Source organism: Heterocephalus glaber, unplaced genomic scaffold, assembly GCF_053883595.1.
Source record: "Heterocephalus glaber isolate CG9 unplaced genomic scaffold, H.glaber_assembly_v1.0 deba00001072, whole genome shotgun sequence".
NCBI lineage: Eukaryota > Metazoa > Chordata > Mammalia > Rodentia > Bathyergidae > Heterocephalus > Heterocephalus glaber.
Window position 1 is genome coordinate 2,808,481 of NW_028258189.1, and position 24,010 is coordinate 2,832,490.

Genomic DNA, 24,010 nt, shown 5'->3' on the forward strand with positions numbered 1-24,010 from the left:
CAGCCTAACTCCCAGGGGTATGATGTTAGGAGGAGCTGATGAGGTCATGAGACTGGAGACTCATGGATGGGATCAGTGTCTTTATAACAGAGACTCCTGTGAACTCCCTGCCCCTTCTACCACATGAAGATACAGCAAGACAGCACCATTTATAAACCAGGGAGCACAGTTCACTGGGCATGGACTCTCCCATGGCTTGACCTTGGACTTCCATCCCTTAGGACTGTGAGCAATACTGTCCATGATCTATGTGTTCTGACAACCCACACAAAGTAATGCAGAGGTACACCAGCTCTATAAGAAGGACAAAGGTCTGGATGTTTTATACCTCTACAAATTCTGATGTGCAAATCTTTTTTTAAAGTTTATTGGTACATTTTAGGTATACAGTACAGTTATTTCATCATTTGGATCTTGTACCTTTACATGATGTATCTTGGTCCTTATTTTTTTTCATTCCCCTGCCCTCCCTTCCGCACTTCCACCCCTCCCTATTTACAGAGACTTTGTTTCCATTTTTTTCTTTTCTCATATTTTTCCTTTCCCTTCTTTCCTTTCCCCTACCCCTCCCACTTCCCCTACCTCTTTAGACCTTTTCTTCCTATTTCACATTATCAATTATACACTTCAATCCTTATTTACACTTTCAGTTTCTTACACCAGAGAAACTATTCAGTGTTTTCCCATGTGTGTCCTATTTCACTTAAGAGTATGGCCTCAACGTGCATCCATTTAGCTATAAATGTCTCTAGTTTCTCATTCTTTATGGCTGAGTAGTATTCCATTTTATTAAAAAACCCACATCTTCTTTATCCGTTCTCCAGGTGATGGGCACTTGGGCTGTTTCCAAGCTTTACCTATTATAAACCATGCTGCTATAAACATGGGTACACATATATCGCTATGGTATGATTCTTTTAATTCTTTTGAGAAGATACCCAGCAGGGGAATAGCTGGGTTGAATAGGACCTCTCGTCCTAGTTCTTTGAGGTGTCTCCATACTGATTTCCACAGTGGTTGCCCCAGTCTGCACTCCCACCAACAATGGAGAAGGGTTCCTTTCTCCCCACAGCCCTACCAGCATTTGTTATGTGGAAATCTTCATCCCCAAGGGAATGGTGTTAGGAGGTGGGGCTCTGGGAGGGGATGAACTCCTGCAGGTGGCGCCTCACGAATGGAATCAGTTCCCTTCTCAAAGAAATCTGAGAGAGTTCCTTGTCTCTTCCACCATGAGTTCCCTATCCCTTCCACTATCGGAAGACACAGTGAGAAGTCACCATCTATGAACCAGGAAGTGGCCCTCACCAGACATGGGATCTGCCATGCCTGGACCTTGGATGTCAGCCACCAGGACTGTAAACAAGACATGTGTGTTGTTCATAAGCCACCTGGTCTGTGGTATTTTGTTAGAGCAGCTTGAGTGGGATAAGACAAGGGAAAACTGAGATACAGAAAAGATCAATGACCTTGTCAAGGTCATGGACATTAGTTCACGGTGGACCTAAATGCAGTCAATCTGCCTTGAGACCTTGTAGTAGCCAATTTTCAATCACTATCATAAAATATCCAAGGCAATTCCTGGATAAAGAGAAAAGTGTTTCCTTTTGGCTTATGGCTTTGGAGTTTGCAGTCCATGGTCGAGTGGCCTGTGCACATCATGAAGCAAGTGTGTGACAGAGGAAATTACTCACATCAGGGGCCAAGAAGCAAAGAGGAAAGGTCTTACAGTCCCCTTCAAGGACACCCCCACAATGACCTAAGGACCTCCTATAGCTCACACCTCCTAAACATCCACAGCACCTCCCCATGGTGATACTGAGCACCAGACCCTGGTCACTTGCATCTTTGGGGCACATTCAACATCTAAATCATAGCAGAACCAATATGTTCAAATCTGAAAAACTACCTCCCATGAAAGAAAAGAGAATATTTACTGTTATGACTAAGTACTAGGGGCTACCATTAGGCAATATTTCTTTGATTTCTTCTCTTTTGTGTTCAATAGAGATTTTACGTTTTCCTCCAATGTGTATCTGAAAACACACACACACACACACACATTCCAATTTAAGTAATCATACACAATTATGCATGAAAGAAATCCAACATCACTGAACTAGATGATGTAGAAATCAAAAGTTTCCTCCACAGTCCATGTTGGTTTTCATATCCCGATGATGTTTCAACTACTTAGAAATGAAATCATCTTTTTTCAAAGATATATTAGCTCCTAGCTCATCTACTGGATACTGCTGGAATACTACTAAAGTTTGGATCTTACATATCCCACAAAGGTTCATGTTTTGGAGGTGAGGGAAGTTGCAGAACATTAAAGATGCAGGGCCTATTTGGAAGTCTTCAGGTAATAGGGAGTGTGCCCTCAAAGCTACCGTGAGACTGCAGCCTTTGACTCTTTTCTTCACTTTCTAGCCATGAGATGAGTGGTTTTGTTTGTTTGGTTTTTTACCATAGTTTGCTCTCACCATGATGTGCTGTCTCACCAAAACAATGGGGCCAACTTATCATGGGCATCTAAAATGATGGGCCAAAATAAAAATTTCCTCCCCATAAAGTGATTGTCTCTAGCATTTGTTATAGTGACAGCAAGCTGACTAATCCAGGTTCCCAGAGTAGAAGCTGTAGCCATCTGAAAATTAATATAAGGGACGACTTTATCTATTTTCTTACTTCCTTATACATGTGGACAATGACCACAACAAATCTACAATGAAAATTATTATAGCTGCAACCTTCTAAATTTGGTGAAATATGTTATCTAAGTCTGGATTTTAAAAACTGGCTTATAAAATTCTTAGCAGAAATTCCCGAGGGCTGGACTCTAAAAATTGTCCTTTTCAGAAGTCCATGCAAGAACAGACATGTTAGCCATCAGCTGTGCTGCCAAATGTATCATCCCTAGCAATGCTGCAGCAACAAAGGCCAGCATAGCTCAGAGGTAGAAAATTCTGTATCTCTCAGTACCAGGGTCACATAAAAATTTAATTCCAAGTTGAGGAGCCTCAAGGCATATTCTGCAAAGCAGAAACTATAAAACCAACTGCATTCTACTGCGGGAGGAAAGAAAAGCAGTTTTTAAGGTGAAGGAACCTCCCAGTCACATCATACTTGGGGAGAAGCCAAATAACCCATCCATCTTTGTTTCTGAAACAGAGGAAGAGCCTTAGTAGAGACTCAGGCTTTATATGCTCTGTGTCTTATGTGCCCTTGTGTATGTGGTAAGATGCATAGCTGCATTTAATTTTCCAGTTAAACAATGTCAAATAACAGGGTGTTACCACATCGACTCTTCCATCAACTCTTCCTGCTTCAAGACAGAGGCTGCTCTGAGATGCTGGCCATGCATGGTAGTGTCTTTGGTGTGTGATTACTGTCAATTGAAAAGCAAGAAATGGCAACACGTGAACCTTATAAAAGTTATCAAGGCACAAACTATAATATAAACAGGTGTACAAGTCTAAACTACTTTTGTGGAGAATGAGGCAACTCCACAAATTCAATAAAGAAAAAGTCCTCCGCCAATTCCTATGTTGAATCGTTGCCCGCAGGTGATGGTGTGAGGAGGTGGGGACCCTGTGTGATACTGGGGGCCATGAGGGTGGAGCCTCAGGACCTGAGAGAACTCCCTGTCTCTTTTGCCTCTTGAGGACACAGAGAGAACACACCGTTATGAACCAAGAAGCAGCCCTGACCAGATACAGAGCCTGCCTCACCTTGACCTTGGACTTCCAGCCCCCAGGACTATTAGAATCCATGACCATTGTTTTAGCCACCCAGTTTGTGGTATTTTTTGGCAAGGACAATAAACCAAGCATGTGTGAATTCATATGGTAGAATGCACACCTTCAAAGTGGTTTTGTTAGGAGGGAAGTATGAGGTCGTGAAGGTGGAGCCTCGTGGATGGGATCTGTGTCTTTAAAAAAGAGACCTACAGGACTCATTTCCCCTTCGACCATGTGAAGACACAGCACGAAGGAGCCATCTATGAACCAGGAAGCAGCCCTCACCAGACACGGGACCTGTCACGCCTGGACCTTGGATTTCTTTTATCTTGGATTGTGTCCAATCTGTCTGTTGTTTATAAGCCCACAGTCTAATTTGACATGGAAGCCTGGATGGACATATTACAGTCACATGAGGGAAAACTATTTGGTATCAGGAAAGAAGATCCATTTCCAGAGAATTAAGGCTTCATAGCAGTTATGTGAGCTTAGCAACTTGGCAATTTGACTCTGTCCTAGGGACCACTAGTGGACATTGTTTTACTTTAGTTTATATGTTAATGTGGTAGGTGGTTCCAGAATTTAAAAAAGTTTAATTGGAAATTGGGCTTCCCTTCTTTATCATATTATAACTTATAAATTATATTGTTTATAACATGTAGTGATGCATGATATTTAGTGTCATAGGGTATTAAATATTCTACATTCTTGTTTTGTCTTCTGTCTTGTAAATATAAAATAATTGCTATCAATTTTGCATTTAATAGGACTCATATTTTGAGGATGAGAAAAACACCTCATTTGTGGATTTCTAAATTCTGTCTCTCCACATCCATGATAAAAACAAGCAGCTGAACTTTTTGTTTGCCAGTATTTAAGCAGGAAACTAACAACCTGTCTTAGCTTTCCCATTGCTGGGGCATAGTGCCCAACACTCATAGCTGAAAGGTTGAGAGGTTTAATTTGGCTCATGGATTTAGGGGATTCAGGCCATGGTCAGCTGGCTCCAAGGCAGAAACATCATGGTGGAAGGGAATGGTGGAGAAAGATGCTTACTCCATGGTGAGCAGGAAGCAGAGCAGGGGAACAGCACCAGAGAGGAAGGGAGGGACCAAGTATAGTCTTCAAGGTCACTCCTCCATGACCCTCCCAGACATACCAAGAAATATACTCCACCAATCCCCTGGGTGGATCCCAAGCTAACAAACTTGACACAATCAAGCTTAAATGTCACACAACCGTATACTAGAGACTCCACCAAGACAATCCTTGGGAAAGGACCTTCCAAAAACATCATTTAATTTTGCATGCAATTTCAAGACTTAAATAGATGGAGAAACAAGGACGCATACTAACACTTCCTTTGCAAGATCAAATGACTGAGGTTTGGTCTGGGGACAATAGGAAGGTGGCCAGCTCCCTTCAGACATGGATGCAGTCTCTGGACAGACCACAGCCCCTCACACCACCCTTGGCTCACATCAGTTTAAATTGGAAGACCAATTTTACATGGGTGATCACACACCATTCTGGTATGAAACCACTTCAGTTGTTCATTTCCTGAAAATGGAGTTTATAGGAGACTTGTAGTGTATAAATAAGACTTTCTGTGGTCCCAGGAATTATACTCTAAGGGGAGCTGAAGCAGACAGTCTTTAAATATCTTGACTACAAAAATATCACTAAAGTACCCGAAAGCATTGAAAGCTCTTGTTATGAAATATTGGATAAGGATAGTTTAGTTGTCGTATTTATTGGGATGATTATGTTAATGAAATAAGTTAACCAAAATAATAGAAAATAATCCAAATCTATGACTATATCTGTGTTCCTTTACTGGAGATTTGAGATCTGATTTAAGGCTATGAAGTGTTTACATTTGTTTTCCTGTTTATATTGATTATAGAGATTAGTATTACTAATAGGAATTTTCACCATAAGGAATTATCATCGTGGTGTATATAAACATGACCTTATGAATTCAGAAGCTTTGCTCCACCATTCCCTTCCACCATGATAATTCTGCCTTGTAGCCAGAAAATCATGGACTGAATTTTCTGAAACCATGAGCCAAATTAATTACTTCCATACTTATTAACTGAGAAGCGAGCACTTTTTGTTCCTGTGGGACGTGGCGAGAGGTGTAGGATGCTATGATGACCCTTTGCGATGAATCAGGTCACCTTTTTACTAGATCATTTGTGAATGCTTTTCTGGGTAATACAGTGGTACTGGTAAAAACAAACAGCACACTAATGACACTGATATGGGAGAGCATAAGAGGGTGTGGAAACAGAATCCATGAATGATCAAGAGCCACTATGTTTGACCTGATGGAGGGAGATTAAATTCCAAATGTGCCTTGGGTATTTGAAGAGCAGCAGTTGCATCAATGAATAGTAAAGGGCTGGAAAAAATGGCAGTGCAAGCCTTGCCCTTGTGTACCCCTTTCAGCAGGCTGTGTCTCTATTCTGATATACTTAATACTCATGTATACTAGGTATTGTGGAATCCAGCATATGGTTTCGGTGCTAAATTTCCATCACTGTGACAATACACCTGAGGGAAACAACTTAAGGGAGGGAAGATTTACTTTGACTCTGACTCATAATTTCAGGGGACTCAATCCATGGTTTTTTGGTCCCATCACTTTGGGCTACGGGTCCCCAAACATCACTGGGGAGAGGGTGTGGTAGAGGAGACATTCTTGCTACCAGTTTTCTGTTTTAGACACCTTTGTGTTGCTGGGACAAAATATCTGGCATGCACAACTTAAGGAAAGATTTATTTGGGCTCATGATTTCAGATGTTTCTGTCCATGTTCATCTGGCTCCAAGGCAGAAACATCATTGTGGAGAAATCCTTCTCACCGCACATCAGGCAGGAGCCCCAGAGAGAAGGGGAAACGGGCAGTGAGAATGGGGTCTGATAAGATACAGTTCCCAAGGTTTTGCCTCGTGACTTATACTCTTTGACTAGGTCCCACCTCCTAAATTTCCATCAATTCCCAGTAAAGCCGTCAAGTTATAAATATTTCAGAGGAGTAGTACAGTGATGAAGTTAGACTTCTCAGGATATAATCAGCTTCCCTAAGCAGCTCTGAACACAGGAGCCTTTTCCAGGGTTTTAAATCTAAACCCTATCAACATCCTCAGGGTGGAGAACCATGAGTGACTTTGAGGGATAGGGAGATAAATCACTTGAGAGTCCAGAAAGAGGGAGCGGGCAGGGACAGAGTCCAGGGACAGACTTCAAAAGCCCCTGTCCAGGGACCATACCTCCTCCCGTGTAGCTGTATCCCCAAAAGTTTGCACTAACTCCCAACAACCCATTCTCTGAAGCATCCATTAATGGGTAAATCCATTGATGAGACCAGGTCCTTCATAATACAGTCATCTCCCAAAGCTGCAATTCTGAGCACTGCTGCTTTGGTGACCACACAGGAACCTTTAGAGACATTTCAGATGCCAACCATAACAGTAGCTACATGCTTCATCTGCACACTGTATTTTCTCTTCTCTCCCTTGTTCTTCGTCAGCTGCACCCCAGTCTTAGCTAACCTCCACACCCCAATGCTGGATCTTATCTTACTTCATGATTATGCTCACTTGCATTCAAAACTCACCCCTCTCTCTGTTCAGAAATGACCTTCCAGCTCACTGAATCGTGTCTGAAATCGTGCCCTTGCACACTTCCCCAGCAAGCCCTGCTGGCTCACACCCACATGCAGATGTTGCCTTCCCTTGTTCTGTCTTGCTTTTAGAAGGTCTTTGTACCCACACATCCTCCTGGTCATAACCTCATCAAATGAGAACTGATGAGGTGAGCAAAGGTAGTACAATAGCTGAGTGATACATCTTGGGAAAGATTCAGAGTTTATGCAAATTATGCAATTAACCCAACAATGGCAAAGCAAAAAGAAAGGAAATGAGGAGGACAAATGTGCAATGAATTAGTTACTTTATTCATCTGTCCAACAAATATTCATGGAGTATGTAAGGTAGAGTCAGGTCTGGGAAGCAAAGATAACACATTATTCAAGCCAAAAGAAAATTTCAAAAACATAGTAATGAACCATATCAAATGCAAAAGAAAACCAAAGGAAAATATTAGTCCATATAGAGGGGTAGGAGAATGAGAGAACATCACAAACATACAAAAACTAAGGACACCTTTGTATTCCCTGTCACATCCATACTGACAGAAAGAAAACTCCTGCAAGCATCATTTCTGCTAGTGAAGACAGGCATGTGAAGAGCTGGCGAAGTATTTCTGTTTGGAAATGGCTTGGACTTTTTATGGAACTGAGGATGTGTCTTGTGTAATGATCCACAGTGTGTATGAGTCATGTTGAATTTCTCTTGTTTCCAAAACTCTGTCTTCCAAGCCAATGGCCACAGCAGGCTTTTCCCTGGCCAGAACCAAGGGGAAGCGCTGCAAAGCATCTTTGTTCAGCGTGCCTTCTACAGTGTCTTCCTGATGATGTTACCATCTCCAGTGCCAGGGCATCTTGAAATGGTATTGGGAAACGCCATTTCTGGAAGGATCTTCCTGCTTTGCCCTTAGCAAATCATGAGGTCCTAGTCTGTTCTGTCACATGAAGTCCCTGGCAGGTCCCTGGAGTCATTAAGGAGGGTGCCAAATACCATCAACCTTGATATGTCTTGTTGTAGAGTCTGTGCCTGGGAGATGAATTTCCCTTGGTAATAAAATGCTCAGCCGCATGAGACAAATTACTTCTCCTGGGGCCAGTTAAACCAGATTTCATGCACTCTGGCTTCCCCACGCAACAGAAGAAGCAGTTGGTCGGCAGTTGTCATTTCGCCTTGGCATTGTGCTGGCTTCCACAGAGGATTCTCAAGACTTCCTGGAGAAATGAATTTTAACAATCCTTGCTGGCTGACCAAAGTTTGATTTTCAAAACTTTCATCAAATATTTTTTATTGATATTTGGAAAAGATCGTCCTCACTGCCTCTTAATAAGAACATATTTCAGGTGAGTATTGCCGCAGATGTGTTTTCTCTCAAACTTGTCAGAACCTCTCTTTGCACGCTTGTGGTTTGGGAGCTATTATCTGTTCTGTCCATCAGCTCTGTGTCTGACATTCATCTTTTGGGCTGGGAAAAACGATTGCTATAAATCCTAAGACATCTTCTCCAAACAGCAAGTCTTTTCACCACCACCATATTTGAACCCCAGATTTGACAGGAAGTTGCCTAAATGACCAAAGGTGGCCCATTGATAAACACTCAGAAGTCTTGGTCAGCCACATACAGAGACAGAAAGTAGAAAACTCATTGTTTGGGTGTGGGGAAAGCAGGCCAAAGGACAGATGGTGGTTCAGGAAGAGAAACTAGGAGGGTCTAAGTGTGCTAGGGGTGGCGGAGTTTCTATCTTAGGGGATGAAAATGCTCTAATATCAATTGTGGCAGTGGATACACCAATCACGGCGCATACTGAGAACCATCGTCTTTCCACACGAGTGAGTCAGTTGTACAGCATATGACTAATATCGCAAAACACACGGACTTACAAAAATGAAACTCATAGAGAATATGGCAGAGGAGGAGGAAGAAGAAGAGGAGAAAAAGGAGGAGAATGATGAGGAGAAGAGGGAGGAAGGGAGGAAAGAGGAAGAGGATGAAGGAGAAAGAGAAACACCATGTTTAAACACCAGCGCTGACCATCTTCTTCCCCCATTCCCCTCCTCTTCCTTCTCTTCCTCTTCCTCCTTTATGCTCACATGCAGCCATCTATTTGGCCACTAACCTGCATCCCCAGACCGAGACCTTCTTTATTAGCTTTATTTTGCCAATAAAGCCATCGAGATTTTTCCACCATTACAAAAATAACCCAAGGAGGGTTCTTTCAAGAAATCACTCCAAAATGCCTTTGAAATCTATATTGCAAGAGCTAAAAACACACTTGGCAATTTAGAAAAGAAATATATTATGAGCTAAAAACACACGTGGCAATTTAAAAATATTTGGAGTTATATCATTATTTGACTATATTTTGTCACTTTGAAGAAACTAAGATCCTCCTCCTGGCAAAAACTTGATGCAGGAAATGTAGATTTTTAATGTCAATACATGCCATCGACTATGTTTTTCTGTAGTGCAAAGCTTCTTCATAAAATGCTTGCATTTCATCTGATAATAGCTTAGCTAAATGATGATCCCCCATGTACCTAGTCTTTAGATAGGGGGAGAGTGGTTTCTCAGGCCTCGTACAACTCTTTTGGGTTTATTAATTCTGTGGCTTTTGCACTAGTACTTAAGCCAGCCCACTGGAAAAACCTCTTAAGTGAGTTAGGAAGCTAGAATCTCAAACCATCCCAAAATATATGTACAAAATAAACCTTGCACTGAGAAGAATCCTGTTGATCCTCATCTGTAAGAATTTCCTAGATCACAACAAATTCTTTCAGTAGTGCAGAGGGAAGTGGTTTTTATCTGCACTTTCACATGCTTTTGAAAATCACTTTGAAAATAAAATTTAACCTTTTAAAATGCTGTTTACTAAAATAAATAGTTCATCTGTTATCAAGTCAGGTGGTGTTAAAATAGAGCTTTCTCTTTGGAACATTGGTTATTAGCCTTGTGAAAAATTTTTGTGGAATTTAATAAAGGACCTGCCCCTTTCATGAATGAACTCACTTCTAAACCAACTCCCATAATAGGGAGTTAAAACTAAATAACCTTTCGGTTTATTCTGGGAATAAATGATTCAGCTGAATGCAGCTTCCGTCACCGGGAGAATAAGCTCATATTTGCATTGATTTTTAAGATAGCTGTTATGTTTTTACAAAAGAAAACAATTCGGAAGTTCAAGTTTTGAAAATGTTTGATCCTTTGCCCATGATAAAAAGTCATTTCGTGCATTCTGAGAATAAAAGGAAAAATGTAAATGTATCTTTTTTATTGTGTTGCATTTGCTGGACTTTGGAATCTCAACTTATGCTGAGTACACCTAGTGTGTGGTTATGAGCTTTCATTGTTCATTTTCCCCCTTCCAATGCATGCTGGTATTATATCCATAAGCAATGACATTTTTTTGTAAAGGCGAGTAATTGTCAATATTCTGAAATTTGCAGGTTCTATGGTCTCTGTCTTAACTCTTCACTGTTGGTGTAACATAAAATAGCAGAGATTATGCAGGCATGGCTGTATTTCAGTAAAATAAGATTTACCCAAACAGGTGGTGGCTGGGTTTGGCCTTTGGGCTGTTCGTGGAACGTCTGCATGATCCCTGTTATGGTTTGGACCTAGAATGTCCCCAAGCCTCCTGTGTTCAGAACTGGGCTTTTGGAAGGTGATTGGATCATAGGGGTGCTATGTTCATGGGTGGATTATCCCACTGGTAAGTCCATAGTTGAATGTTTGGTTAGGAGGTGGAGCCTGGGTTGAAGAGGTGGTCTAAAGGTATGACACCCCCCATCTCCTCTTCTCTCTCTGCTTCCTGGTTGCCATGGGATGAGTCTTTCCTCCACACTGGCCCCTCCACCTTGCCTTTTCTCCCTGAATTCTGCCAAGTAGGGAACCATGAGCCAAAATAACCGTCTCTTCTTTTAGCGAGGGTGTCAGCTACTGTGTGCTGTGACTAGAGAGTGACACCCTTCTAAGTTTAATGCTTGACAGGAGGGCAGGAGGCTTGGTAAGTGATACGGTTTGCTTTGCAGATGCCTCACAGAGACAACCTTGAGTCTCTCCCTGGAGGAGATTACACCTCTTCCCAACTATTCCTTAGCAGATCTGCAACTTGCTACCACCAGAGTGGACATTTTTGATGCATTGTCACAGAGTGTAATTTTAAACATTTTTTCTTTATCATGTGTTTTCCCAAGGAGACTCCAGGCTGTGTGAAGAGAGAGAAAGAGGATCTTGTCAGCCATTGGCTGCCCAACTGCTAGTACAGAGGCTGATAGAAGGAAGACCCTCAAATATTCACTGGCTTTGACTCTGAGCTCTTTCTTGGCTTCTCTTTCCACTTCTCTTAAAAAGGAAGACAACCGTAAATGTCCCGTCTCTTTCCTCCATGAGCATTTCTGTTGCCTCTGAGTCACAGATGTTGTGCACTGGCTTATGGGCACCAGCTGGTTCTGTGCATGGTAGGAATCGCCTCTCTACCTTATCACCCACTGGACACCTGAAACTCCTCTTGCCCTTCATCTCACATGTTTGGTTTTGTGCTCATTTAATGGCATCTTAGACATCTAGGGGAAGCAGATGTGACTTCACCAAAATGCTAAATGACTTGGAGCAAAGTCATCTTCAAGTGCAGACATTCATATGCCCCTATTCCACTCAAAGCAGTCCTCCTGGGAAACCAACACTGGACATTTAACCTGGAGACTTCTGCATCCCTAGGAAGTTTTCTTTAACTTCCTTATCCACAGCTGCACCTCTGCAGTTCTAATTACCCACAGTGAAGCAGAGTCTAGAAATATTACATGGAGAAAATTCCAGAAACCAATAATTTGTGAGGTTTAAACTTGGTGCTTCTCTGAGTAGTGTGATGCACTTCGTTGTCATCCCACCCACATACCTAATGGTCATCACATCCATCCATCCATCCATAGTATCCATGGTGTATACGCTACCTGCCTGTTAGTTACCTAGTAACCATCTCAGTTATCAGACGAACTGTCACTGTATCACAGTTCTTGTGTTGAAGCGGCTCTTTATGTACTTAATAATGGCCCGCAAAGAATAAAAAGGGTATAGCTCCCTCCACAGCTGCTCTTCCTTTAAGTGAAACAGCAAAAGGTCTTGACTTCATATGAAAAGAAAAAAAAATTGTGTGGTGAGGTTGCTAAGATCTATAATAAAACTCAAACTTCCCTCCATGGTAAGGAGAAAGAAATTCATGCTAGTTTCACTGTCACACCTCCAACTCCAAAAGTTACAGGTACAATCATTGGTAAGTGCTTCATCAAGATGGAAAAACCATTAAACTTCTGTATGTGTGCATAGGAGAAATTTGAGTACATGTTCACTTACTTCTTTGTAGAGGTTTCAGGCATTCATTGGAATGTATTGCCCACAAATAATGAAAAATACTGTTTGATAATAATTGACAAATTGTAAACACATCACACCATTATTGAGTACCTGTACTTGGCACAAAATACATGATCTGTGAGAGTCCACATCTGGGACATTGGACACGGTTCACTCTGCTTAAAAGTCATCCTGAAAGTTCAGAGTGTGCCTGGAGTGGCAGCTGGCCTTTTGTCCGATTGTCAGGGTCACCCCTTGTTGTTAATTTGCCAGTGTGCTGAAAGGGGTCAGGAAGTGTGTGGGCACCGGGAACACTTCCTCGCCATGTAGGTGTACACGTTATTCCTACCCACGTCAATCTCAGTTTCTTTCTGAGGCCCTGAAGTCACTCATTTGTTTTTGTGAGGGTTGATACGGTTAAATCTAGGCGGCATTGTCAGTAAATTGTCTGAAGCAGGCCCTTGGTGGTGGAGGTTTGCAATTTGCTAAAAATAAAAATGAGTGTAAACAAGTGACCCAGCTCTCTCCTCACCCTGGAAGGTATGGCCCCATGGTATCCTAGAGAGGGCTGCCTGGGAGGAAGGATTCCTGGGGATCTGAGCCATCACAGAGCTGCTCTTTGGAATTTATTCATTGGAAATGGAAATCCTACTCTTTCCTTCCCGCTCGCCAAGGGATGACTTTGTAAACACCCTGAGCCTGTGCAGCCCCCAAGAGGAGTGTAGGGCCAGAGAATATATGTGAGTCATGTGACGACAGAAACATGGACAGAGATTGGTGGAAGCAAGGTGTTAGAACTGAATGGGGCATGGTCTGATCTTTACTCAGGAGGCTTTCTGTCTAATTTACCAGTGACTTGGAGTGAATCTCATAGTGGAAACACTTAGGCCAGAAACTGCTCATTCTACACAATTGCTCTCGCTCTCTCATGCCATGGCATGCCTTTGCAATGAGAAGTTGAGAAACTGAGCTTGCTTCTGTAGGCTCCAAATAAACCACTGATCCTGGGAATATTGGCCACATAACTTTGTATGTTGAGTGGATTCTTAAACTCCTGAGAAGAGCCCAGATTTCCACCTCATGTTTTCAGCTTGCAGCCTGCCCAAGTTCAATGGAAATCATGACTCTGGCCGATTGAAATCCAAACACGAGGTGAAATCTCATTCTGCAAAGATATGCTCACACTTCTTTATTTATTATCTTTTTCCTCTCTGTGGGTGTAAGATTCATGGGAGCAAAGACCACGCTGCTCATAGCTGTATGCACAGAACTCACAAGTTTTTGGGGCAGGGTAGGTATTTCATCTCTATTTGTCAGATGAATGGATGATGAATAATATTGCAAGAGGCATGGCTAGGGTTCTAGTTCCAGTCATCTGACATTGAGCGAAGTCTTGTGTCATTTTACAGTCATCTGTAAGGCTCATTATTTAGAGTAAGATTCTGTTTGAGAATTGCTTTTTAAGTGCTCATGTTAATATAGAAATCATGTATTCAAAAAGAATTATAGACTTGCAGAATGCTACTTACCAGACTTTGGATAAGATAGGCCATTTTGGGCCAAGCTGCTCAGGAAATGAAAAGTAAATAAGAAATAGTTAATCGTGTCAAAATCTCTCTCTCTCTCTCTCTCTCTCTCTCTCTCTCTCTCTCTCTCTCTCTCTCTCTCTCTCTCCTCTCTCTCTCTCTCTCACTCTCTCTCTCTCAAATGATGGGAATAAGAAGGAAGGACATTTGGACAATCTTACATATTGAACAATACACTGTTTAAAATGTAGACATTAAAAAACAACATAGAGATTCTCCTATCATTCTGATTGAATTCCAGTTCCTCTGCCCTCAATAATGGAGGAGGGTGCTCTATGGCTGCCCCTTGTCTTGTTTGTAGCTCTTTGGAATGACAGTGAAATGTGCAGGGAATGCACTTGTGAGAGATAAGATGGAACTGCACCAAATGCCAGGGCTCTGCCCCTGTCTCCTGGGAGCAACAGGCTCTGTACCTATCTCAGTGCCTCAGCTCAGGGATCACAGATACCCCTGGGTATAAAACCCAGGATAAGCTCAGGTTCAGGGCACATGGCGCTTGCCCAGATGAGACCCTGTTTCCCCATGCACCTTTTCTTACCCTCAAAGTACTGACTCACCATGAGGCCCTGGCTCCTGTTATCCCTTGCTGCACATTTGTCAGTAAGAAACCCATTCCCTGCAGTGTGTGCATGGATGTTCTCTCCCAACCTCAGAATGGTGCACTTGTATTAGGCTGGACACATGTGATAAACATGTGTGTGTGTGTGTGTGTGTGTGTAATTGCATCGTCAAATCTTCAATCCCAGACCACATTCTGAAATGTCGTGGCATGCCAGAAAGAATGATGATCATCAAGAAAGCAAAAAATGACAAATTCTGGCAAGGATGCAGAGGAAAAGGAACACTTCTACATTTTTGATGAGAATATAAAGCAGTGCAACCACTATGGAAATCAGTATGGAGATTCCTCAAGAAGCTTAAAATAGAAATTCTGTTTAACCCAGCTATTCCTCTTCCAAGTGCCTTTTGTGAGTTAAAGACACCATATTACAGTGACCCATGTATACCAATTTTATAGCAGCACAACTCATAAGGACTAAATCTTGGAAGTAGCCTCTATTTCCTTCAACAGATGAATGGATAAAGAAAAGGTGTGGCGTTTACACACAATAGAGTACTACTCTACTATAAAAAGCATAACTTTGAGTCATTTGTAGAAAAGTGGATGCACCTAGAGACCATAATGTTAAGTGAATTAAATCAGACACACAAGCTTAGATATCATATGGTTATTCTCTTATGAGAAACTCCAAGTATAAGTACATGAAGAGCAAAATAAAAGATATAATAGGAAGCAGAGAGATGGATGTTTTGCAAAAGAAGGAAGGACCAAAGATGGCGGGGGGCAGTGGAAGTAAAAAGAATTAAGATACGTTATGTACATGTACCAACTCCCCACGGTGCATGTAATCATGATGTACCTCAAACATGTACTGATAAAAACAGCAAAGAAAACAAACAGGGCACAAACTACAGCAGCAAAATTCATTGCTGTTCTCTGAAGCCAACAGGTAGCATCATGGTTTGATGCCAGCACCGTTTTTTCTTACCACAGGAAGTTAACCCACTGTTGTTTCACCTGCAACGCTAAAGGCCAGAATTCTCTTTGAGCTGTATTCTCTTTGGACCCTATTTTCTTTATTCCTAGCATGGTGAGTGCTAACCTTGGGAGAGGCATTTCCTAGGGCCATGAAGAATGGATTTCAACCATTTCCAGTGATTGAGCATAAATGTCACCTGTCCTTAAGTTTTGATTGAAAAAATCCCCTTTTCTTCCAGGAATAGGTATGTTGTACCGTGACACTGACTGTAGAAAATTATTTTCAAAATCCTCATGTCATTCATTACTGCTTTGCGAGTGAGACCTTCTGACCAGGCAGGAGGCTGTAACTGAATAAAAAACCAGCCTTTTGAGCTATAGCTGCACTGATTTGTGTGTGCCCACAACTGATTCTACGTAAAGGATCTCTCGAGGTTTAGTCTGTGGATTTCACACAGCTACACTACTGAAAGTAGAATTCACACTTCCGTTCATCCCCAAGCTGCTCTGGGCACACTTGAAATAGGTCTGCATCACCATATGTAGTAGCTGATGCAACTTATATCTGTTAGAGTCTCAACTAACATGGGGAATTTCATCCAGCTGAAAGATTTATAATGCACTTCACCAAGAAAAGTCAGGAAAAATAGGAAATATTCTACTTAGGATGGTTTAATGGTACCACAGTGGTAGGAATCTCTCTTTATTCTTCACAATTAGAAATGGAACAATTCCAAAATAAACACAATATTCTTGCATTTTCACAACAAAAGTTAACCATGATCTTTTATTTAAACTGGAGCTAAGCAAGCCAGACCCCTGGGGAATGGTTAGCAGTAACAACAGTCCAATAATCGAGACTGTGTGTGCTTCCATTTTATAAAGGTGTAGAGGAGCCTGTGGGTTTTCAGCTATTCCACACCAGTGGTGTTAAGGTTGAAATCTCAGAGGCATGGGTTGTTACCTAGTGGTAGAGCTTTTGTCTGCAATGCAGAAAGCCCTGAGTTCCATCCCCAGCTTTGCAAAAAATAAGAAAAATAAAATTTGAAATCAAAGACTCTAAGCCTACTTCAGGTTTCTCTTATGTGAAAAACCCTAGGTATAATAAATTAAAGAGTAAAATAAAAGATAGGGCACAGAAAGATGGATCTTTTGCAAATGGGAATAGGATCAAGAGATGGAAGGAGGGAAGAGGAAGGGGAAGTGGAGAAGGAGTAAAAAGAGTTAAGATGTGGTCTATTCATGTACCATCTCCACATGAGAAATGTAATCATTCTGTACTACAAACACAGCTCAATAAAAATAAAAATTAAAAGCAAAAAATAAAAAGAACCAGCATCAGATATTTAAAAAATAAAAATGCCCTTTCTGCTACAACTCAGATTTAATCAATAGAAAAAATCAGAAACTACAGGAGGTTATGTTCTTTCTTTTGCATTAAGTTTACCTAATCTTACAACTTTCCCCCACCTCTCCCATGGCAGGATTCCCTCTCTCTACAGCAGATGACTAAATCATCTCTTAGTGATGGAGGCCAGGTCCTTTAGCCCAGGCCCGGGTTGGAGGACTTGAGAGCATTCATTTCTAACAAGCTTCTCAGGAGATTTCGATGTACCCTGAAGATTCAGCTGAGTAATTCCTAGTACCAGGCTTGGTCACAGGTTTCCCTGAATTAGGAAGTGCCCATCAGACCTTGTGAGCCTCCCCAATAGATGTCTTTGGATATTGCTCCTTTTTTCTTTTTCTATCCCTTTTTTTTGTTTGGTACCAGGAATTGAACGAGGAACCACTAAGCTAAATCCCTGGTCTGTCAAACTGTCCAACTCACTCGCTCATGGCCGGGACTTCACTGTTGACTCTCAGTGCCATCCCCGCTCCACCTCAAACACTACTGTGAGTGCTTGTGGGGAAAGTTAATCCATCTTCAAGGACCCTGCAGGAAGACTTTTCATGTTACAGTCCTCTTCTGCCTTGGCCACATGCCTCTCTGTCACACTGCAGATCCCCTAAGTCTAAGAGATGAGGTTCAGACATTTTTTATTCTGAAGCCTTTTATTTTCATCTTAAAAGGTTGCTTCATAATTTTTCCTATGAGAAGGTGAATAATTAAGAATGATCTCCTTGTAAGGGTGCCAAAGTTATGATTATAGCCAGGCATGGTGGAGCATGCACCTGTCCTTTCCACACTCTGGGAGACTAAGGCAGGAACACTGTGAATTTGAGCCAAGCCTGGGACACTTAGCAAGACCCTCTATCAAAATTTTTTAAAATGCTGGACATGGTGGTGCTTGCTTGTAAACCCAGCACTCAGAAGACTAAGGCAGGTAGATCACCACCAGTTCAAGAGCAGCCTGTACTGCACAGTGATGCCCTGTCTCAAAAAGCCAAAGAAAACATCTAATAATAAATAAGTAAATTTTAAAAGGGGCTGGAGATATAGCTCAGTATGAAGACCCTGGGTTCAAACCCAAGTACCACAAATTAATAAATAATACATACATTCACATATAAATAACCATGCCAAAATTTAACTTTATAATTATGCATCCTTTGTCATAGTACAATTTGAATGGTGGATGAATTGAACTGACCCCAATTCCAGAACAAATGGTCAGTGATGTAATAGAACACCACTTAAAATTTTTTGATTGATATAATAGTTGTATGTATTCATGGGATAAAATGTGATATTTCCATAAATGTACAAACTGTATAATGATCAATTCAGGGTATTTAGAATATTCATCACTTCAAACATTTATTTCTTTGTAGTAGGAACATTCAAAATTCTCTTCTATTTGAAATATATGATTTATTATTAATAATCATCATCTTGTTGTACAATAACATGCCAGATAGCAAATATTCCTCTTATCTGACTCTAACATTATACCCATCTCTTCCTGTACTTCTCACTTTCCTCTACCCCTCCTCAGTCTCTACTCTCAACTGCTATGATGCCAGGTGATTTTTAAAATTAGAAACACATTTGTAGAGAAGGAGACTTCACATAGGGTAGTTCTGTGAGGAGCCACAGTTGATTGGCTGAGCATGTATTTTGTATTCCTTAAGAGCATCCTCTCCTGTAGAGGGTGGAAAGCTGAAAACTACATTTCTCAGACTCCCTTGCAGCTAGGGTTAGAGAAAACATTAACTCCCAACAATCAGAGGAATTCTCTTAAGATCTTCATTAGGAATTGAGGCAGGTGTGGAGAAACATGGCCATGACAAGGTAGGTTTTACAGTTGAAATAGAGTTCTGTCTTAAGTTGTAGATGCTGATTCTTGGTCTCCTACTTGTGCCAGAACCAGAAATTCCCTGGAAAGACTATTTTTATGATCTTCCTCTTAGAGTCCTTCCTAGAATCCTAACCATATTTTATGTTAATTGTTACCTGAAGACAGTCTGCAACTGGATCCCCCCAAAATAGTCAAAAGCATATGAATATCTGATCATGTGTGTGAAACAGGTACAATGAATCCAAATCATTTCTTGCCATAGTTAATTCCTTTTTTTTCAGTACTGCAGATTGAACTAAGGGCATTATGCATGATAGGCAAGCATTCTGCACTGAGCTATATTCATAGTCCTCTGCTAGTTATCTTTTTAAAGAAGCATTTGGTTTTGCAGTGGTCCAGTACTTTTTTGAATGAACATTCATTGCAAAGCATAAGAAAAACATTTATGACAATGTATTTCTTATCTTCTCAGATTGTCTCTTCCTCCAATCTCTGAGTCACTCTAGGTGTATGGAAAGACAAGATGCCATTAGGCTGTGGAATTTAGGTTTCAATATCCAAGTCAGTGTCATTTGTCAGAAGAAAGGGTATTGCATGATCTTCCAGAGGGAAACCTGATTATTGCTCTTGTCTTTCAAGAGGAACTTCTGTCAATGGTATCAGAATATTTCTTTAATCCGAGTGAAAGGGCACAGTAGGAAATTTGGCTGTGCACAAAGGGAGGATGCACTTCTTTTCCGTTCATTTAGAATGTTTGATTGACACCTGAATGGATCCAATTCACCAGAATGGTACCGCTTCACACTTCATTTGATGTGTGTAAACATAGCCTATGGTTTCTCAGTTTGAGTTCAGTCCTGGCCGCCAAATACTACTTTCCGTGGTTGTCTGACTGACGTGTACCCTGATGACAGGGTTGTGTATGGAAAATGTTCATCTTTTCAAAATATTTACATCTCTCTTGGTGGTCGGCTTCCTCTCTGCTTGGTCTGAGGCAATTTATGGGAAATTTAACAAACAATAATAAACAAACCCTGGTAATATACTCAGATAGGGCCACTGACTTCTATTTTCTGTGTGGAATGATGTCTACTGCTGAACACACAGAAAATAGGTACTGCAATAGGTTTCATATAAAAATGGATAAAATACTACTAAAACCTCCAAGAGGGAGTTGAGAGGCGGGCGAAGGTAGTGTGTCAAGTGAGTGTACCAGGATTGGCAAATGATCAGATTGGAAAAGAACTCTGCTAGCATGTGTTTTAACTAATTTTTCTGATTACTGTTTTGCTTCATTTAAAAATGACTGTATATTCTTAGATTATGTCAGGGTATAATGCCATTGGATGTAATGGTAATGCACAAAAATAAATTAGTTCCCCCACCAATCTGAATGACATGTACTTTTTTTTTTTGTACTGCCAGTAAAAAGTAGGTAACTACCTCTCGCCCATGGGCATTGACAGACATGTAATACCCCCAGTCCCAGATGGGTGTAATATATGATTGTGTTTTCCACACATGGTCTCCTTTTAAAGTACATGAGATGTGACATTATGTAATTGCCAATTCTTTATTTGATCACAGCACTGATCCATCTTATAGGCTGACTTTGTAAAAATAAATCTATGGGCCATTTTAGTGCAGACTTAGTCAATGAAATCTTGTTCATGGTTTGGGGGTGAGCTATTCATTGTTTGATGACAAATGAATAGTTTTAGGCCAGCAGTGTGTCAACACTGATTGAAGCAAATGTTTACTTGGTGGAAATCTAGTCAGCCAGAAAGATTAATTTTCCTCAATAAATATGTTATTGGTATTTGCCCTTGGTTCATTGTGTCCTACAACAAAAAGAGAACTTCACAATTCCTTGCCATTCCTTTATGGAACATCAAAGAAAAACTCATTTCAGGGAAGTAAGTCACATGGATAAAACTAGTTAAATATTAAAAAACAAAGGCAGGAATGATTCTACCATCCCCTAAGTTAAAATTCAAAGCAAAGAAGATTGGTAACAGAAGCCCGTCACAGTTGGAAGTCTTTCTCAAACACAGTGTGTGTTCCTCCTCATGCATGTAGTCCTTCAGTGACTGCCTTACCATCTTAATTCAGATACCTTAAAAGTAATTTAATTCATTAATTGCCTTGATTTGATTTTAATACAGCCATACCTTACAGTATTGGGGAATTTCCAGAGGATGCCCCAAATCGCTAGATTTTGCCAAATTCCTTCAGTCTGATTTAGCTGTTTTGCTGAGTGGGTTGTTGTCTTTGATGTTTAGCTTCAAATAGGACTTGCTTCAGTTCCTGGTATAAATGACAACATAGAAGGCACCTTTCAGCTACTCCTCAGCTACCAATGCTCAAGCATGCTCAGGAAATGGAGATACATCCACAGTTTGATGTGTGCATGTTTTCACTTTGGCTTTATGCATTTTTATGGGTAAAGTTGTTTTCCTCCTCCCTTTCGAAGTAGTATACTGCACTCATAAGGCTCAAAACCATAGCACATGGTCTTATTTGCATAGGATTTTTGGAGCGGTAATCAAGATAAAATGAAGTTATTAAGGTGGGCCCCTATCCAATATGCCCAGAGACCGTCTAACGAGGAGATATTTGGTATCCAAGATATGCATGGAGAGAAGATGGTGTGGACATATCCAGGAAGAAAACAGCCACCTACAAAACAGAGACATACCCCTGACCCTGATTTCTCTCAAATTTCTCGGAAGATGTAATGATTTAGATCTAAATGTCCTCCGTATGTCTCATGTTCCAGAGGTGGAGCTTTTCCAAGTTCATTGGAACAGGGGATGGCTATACTCATTAGTAGGTTAATCCACTAATGAGTTCATAGATCAGTATGCTTTTTGCAGATCAGGCCTGGTTGAAAGAGATGGGCCACTGGGGCTTGAACTGGAAGGGTGTATTTTGTCCCTATTTTCTCTCTCTCTCTCTCTCTCTCTCTCTCTCTCTCTCTCTCTCTCTCTCTCTCTCTCTCTCTCTCTCTCTGTCTCTCTCTCTCTCTCTGTCTCTCTCTCTCTCTCTCATTACTGGCTATCATTTGTTGAGCATCTTTCATTCACAGTGCCCTTCTACGATGCTCTTGGTGCCTTGGAGCCAGCCAACCACAGCCCAAAACCACAGGCCCAATTAATCCTCTCCTTTGAGTTGTAGCTGCCACATATTTGTTTCAGAGGGAAGTAAGCTCACAAATCCAGGAGGAAGCAATTCTACAGCTATGGACTGAATGTCCATGTCTCCATATGTTTAAACCTCACCTTTAAGGTGATGGTATAAGAGGTAGAGTTTGGGGGAAACAGTAAGATCATGAGCGTGCGGACTTCATGAATGAAATTAGTGCTCTTAGAAGGGACTAAAAAAACCAGATTTCCTCAACCCACCACGTGACACCCAGTAAGAAGGCACTGTGATCAAGAAAGCAGGTTCTCACTTGACACTGAATCTGCTGCATCTGGATCTTGAACTTTCAGCCTGTAGAACAATGAGGCATACATTTATATTATTTTAAGTCAACAGTTCCATTTTTTGTTGTCATTGTTGTTGTTAAAGCCATCTTCTGGAACTAATATGGTATTATGCATGTACAATTATAAAGTGAGGGTTAGAAAAATCACAGAGACCCATGAAACACAAATGCAAAGTGACCATCAGTGACTAAGATCCTCTTGGTTTCTGTGGGTATCTTCTGGCTTTAACATGAAATATTTCATATGCAAGCAAACTCCTTAGCCCCGATCAAGTAAGGACAACTGGTCAACATGGCTGTCACCTGGACATTCCACAGTGTCTCCCTCTGTGCTCACCGTGCTGTCTGCCTTCCTCAGAGAGCAGCCAGGTTCCTGGGGGAGAGCTGCTCAGAATGGAGAACGCAGACACAGCCTTTGCTCAGCTGTGGCTGGATGATGAGAACAGGGCTCAGGAGCACCTGGCACCATTCAGGGCATCATAGGAGTGATGAAAAGACTTCCTTTTCAAAGTGTATTCCCCACAGCCCTGTGCGAATCTGAAATTCCACAGCCCTTTTGGTTTTTAATAGATTTTGCAGTCTCTGAGTCTTTTTGGCCAGATTCCCTAGAAGCAGAGCCTGGGATGGGGACTCATGAACTGACAATTTATTGATGGCGGGTTATGAGGAGAAACCTCCAGGGGAAAAGAATAAGGCGCAGGAGAGAGAGCTGGGAGAGAAGGTAGAAAGGGTCCGGCTGCCACCGGGGTAACTGGAGTTGGAAGCCTCCAGAAGCTGTGGGAGATAAATGCCATTGCAGATCTGCTACAGCTTCAGGGATTTAAAGCAGTGAGCAATTGTGTGACGCTTCTCTTGTCAATTTTTATGTTTTTATTAGCACTTGCTTGGAATGCATAATGATTGTGTTCTTCTTGGGGATTTGGTGCATGTATGTGACATGTCTTAATTCTTTTTTCCTCCCTGCATCTCTTGGTTCCCTTCCCTTTTGCAAATGATCTCTATCCCTTCTTTTCTATTATACATTTTTATTTCGGGTTTAATTTATACTTTGAGTTTCTCATATAAGAGAAAACATATGATATTGGTGCTTGCGTGTCTGATGTACTTCACTTAACATTACGCATCCATTTATCTAAAAAATGACTCAAGTTTATTTCTGGCAGAGCAACGCTCTATTGTGTGTGAATTCCTCACTGTATCCACTCATCTGCTGATGGACATACCGGCTGCTCCCAAGATTTAGCCATTATGAATTGTGCTTCTCTAAAAAGAGGTGTGCATGCGTCACTATAATATGATGCCCGTAACTCTTTTGTGAAGATACCTAGAGGGGGAAGAGCTGGGCCGAATGGAATTCCTAGTTTTAGCCTTCTGAGGACTCTCAGTCCTGCTTCCATAATGGCTGTCCTAGT

At 41.3% G+C, this 24,010-nt stretch overlaps 1 protein-coding gene across 3 annotated transcripts in view; it reads left to right on the forward strand.

Moving 5' to 3' along the window:
• Positions 1-24,010, forward strand: part of Pudp (pseudouridine 5'-phosphatase) — a 338,048-nt gene that overhangs the window by 182,754 nt on the left and 131,284 nt on the right. For 2 of the 3 annotated variants that reach the window (XR_015450776.1, XR_015450777.1), the window contains one exon: positions 1-22,153. This exon is cut by the window's left edge. The exons of the other annotated variant lie outside the window; for it this stretch is intronic. The gene's annotated coding sequence lies outside the window, so the exon portion shown is untranslated. Of the gene's footprint in view, positions 22,154-24,010 lie in introns of those variants that run through there. 3 annotated transcript variants of the gene reach the window in all.